This window comes from Brachyistius frenatus, unplaced genomic scaffold (assembly GCF_029030835.1).
Source record: "Brachyistius frenatus isolate BFR_SWC_R1_liver_20210118 unplaced genomic scaffold, ASM2903083v1 Contig_333, whole genome shotgun sequence".
NCBI lineage: Eukaryota > Metazoa > Chordata > Actinopteri > Embiotocidae > Brachyistius > Brachyistius frenatus.
The window spans coordinates 175,001-178,138 of NW_027210932.1; positions in this window are offsets into that span (position 1 = coordinate 175,001).

The following is a 3,138-nucleotide window of genomic DNA, read 5'->3' on the forward strand; positions in this document are numbered from 1 at the left end:
TGTGTGTGTGTTGTTTTGGTGTTTTCCTGCTCCCTAGTGGCTGAATGCCGGCGTGTTCATCTTTAACTCAAACTAATTATGCCATAATATCTCCTGCTGACTCAAATGTGGACTCAGTCAGCATGTCAGAGCATCAAGTCACATGACTTCTTTTCGTGTTAAAGAGCTTTGACCATGACATTTCCATTATGGCTCCTCATTCACCGTACCCGCCAAATAATGAGAGGATTCAAATGTTATGGAACTCAGCGAGGTAAAAACAGCTTGATGGAAAGGAGGGGAAATCTGAATGAACAGAAATTAAGTGGGATGAAATAAGAAGAACTAAGGAGGGCAGCAGTGTGGGGGTGGGGTGTAGATTAAAGGGTGAGAACGAAGCAGTGAAAACGGCCTGAAAGCCACAAACTGAAGGAGAAAAGGGAGGCAATGGAGAGGGAGAACAAGGGAGGAGGAGGAGGGCCCGGACGATGAAGGGATGGATGATGAAGGGGTGGGTGTGAGGGCGGGTGCAGGAGGGTGGTTTTGGGTGACAGGCCTCATTGAATAGACCTCTATTCTTCCCTCTGCTGGCTTCTCTTCTCATGCAAAACAGGCCTGTTCAGCCTCGCAGCCATCCGTCACACAGAGAAAGACCATGGCAGGCCTTTTATGAGCCTCACACTCGCATAATCCACCCACCCCACCCCACCCCGCCATCGCTCAGCCCCACCATCCAGCACCCAACAGGGGGTGGAGTGGGGAGCTGGAGTGTGTGTGTGTTGGGTGACTGGGGGATGGGCACCGGGTATCTTCACCACAAAAAGTGCCTTTGGAAGGAGGGCCACCCATCCTGAGAGCAGCACACAAACGCAGCGATGTAACATGTTTTGAGGCCGGACGGACGTCGTATTGGGACGGCGAGAGGCTCCGAGGGGTCGACCCGGTTTTATCTGTGTCATTCCTGTGATCCAGTTCAGGGCTCATCTTCATATGCAGTGAGCAGAGCATGTTGGACAGGGACGAAGCTACCGAACAGACAATAACTGAACCAAGTTGTGTCCAACATGTCGGACGACACTGAACACTAGAAATAAGTAAATCCAGGATCATTACAGCAGTTTCTGGACTTCACTTCCCAGAGACCCGAACAGCCTGACGTCAGCGGTTGTTGGTTGAAGAGCTGAAACACGGCCGCTTGATTCAGGTCTTAAACCTGTGAACGTCAGGGCCGCATCATGTGACCTCAGTCCCACATTTAATAAACTATCGTTCAGTTCAAGCTATATGATGACAAACTATTGACAGATGTTTGATTTCCTTTAAAGAGTCCAGAGAATCTGCTGCAGAGGTTTCCAGGTGTACTCCATGACCTTGTTACATTACAGTACATTTCATTTCATTTAGCTGATGCTTTTATCCAAAGTGACTTACAAATTGTGATATCACTTGTGGGCGTGGCTACAGGTGGAACAGACTCTCACAGCTGTCAGTATGGTGATATCAGACATGTTAAGTCCTCTTTACTTCATTTATTTCACTTTGAAGGACACAAAATAGTAAAACTGGAGTTTCTGATGAACTATTTACATCAAATCCAGTTTTTATTTGTTTCCCTCTAAGGCAGTTGAAACATCCAGAAGCCAGTATTTCATTTGCGTTTGCTCTACAATATCTCACTGACTCTGTTTTCAAGATTAAAGGAATATTCTGTTAAATATGTCTCCAGGAATAAACCGCAAGTTATTAGTTAGCCACAACAAATGAGATCAGCAGGATGTGTGTCGACAATCCGAAGGAGGTTACACACATTTGAGACAATCCTTAGATGGAAGTCATTAATTAAACATGAGCAGAGACTCAAACCCAGTGAAAACGTCCCTCCTGAGTTCAGTAGAAACTGTCAGACCACAGCAGACCCGTTCCCCTGAGAATTAAAATTTAGAAAAGAACAATGACATTTTTGAGCCACTTGATCGAGTCAGACTTAAAGTCTTTTCAACAACAACAGTATTTGAACCACATGAGGAAATCATCTGTAAAAGTCATACTATGAAAATAAAGACAGAGATAATAAACGGAGACATCTGAAGCACAGAAATCAATAAATAATATATATATATATATTGAACCCAAATAAAATCTCCTGTAAAAAGACAAACTGTACTAAAGACACTAGATAAAATAAAAGACAGTGGCTGAAAGATTTATTATTAGAAAATAGAAAGGAGGTAGAGAGAAGACTTCTTCATCAGATCCACCAGATAATCCCAGTCTGCTGACCTCAGGAAGAAAAACTCCCTGAAACCCTATGAGAAGAAAACAGCTGTGAAAATAACACAAGTGTTTCAATGGAACATTTTATTTATCTTCTCTTTAATTTCATCACTTTAACACTTGAATTAAATTAATTTCTGCTCTGGTAACATGTTTGATTTAAAATATCTTGCATTCAAAAAAGGGAATTGAATTGAATGACCTTGACACAGAGAAAGTACACTAATGTGGTTTTAGAGTCTATATGTTTCTGATGTTGGAGGAAGTTGCACACTCATAAGCCTCCTGATTAAAATGCTGTGATTGAGCATGTCTGACAGTAGAGAGGTCGGTCTGTCACGCTGATCTGTTACAGGAGGGAAGGACAATGTCTCCCTCTAGTGGACAGACTGATGGTGACAGTCATCATGAACTCGAGCTAATTCCACCAGTTTCATGTCACAAACACCCACCGGACACTTATTCATGAACACCTGCATATACCTGCTTCTCCTGCAGTTCTCCATCAGCCAATCACGTGGCAGCAGTGATGGGTAAACAGCAGCTTCAGTTCATGCTTACGTCACACATCAGAGTGTTTCTGAAGCTTCATGATGAAGAGGAGGAGGAGGAGGAGGTGCACTGGGGACTCGCAGGGTCAGAGGTCCAAATGTCAGATGTGATCCCGGCTCTCATATTTATATTCGGTATCTCTGATAAAAAAAATAAAAATAAAAAACGGTCTCTTTCTTGGGGAAAAGAACAAGTACTGAGTAGATTAGTTGTGCTTGTGTAAAGTCCTGCTGTTTGTTAAAATGGCCACTAGATGGTGCTGCAGCTGCACCAACAACACAATCAACAGCTGGAGTTTGGACCTGGAGACGGAAGCTGCTGTTGGTCCACAGA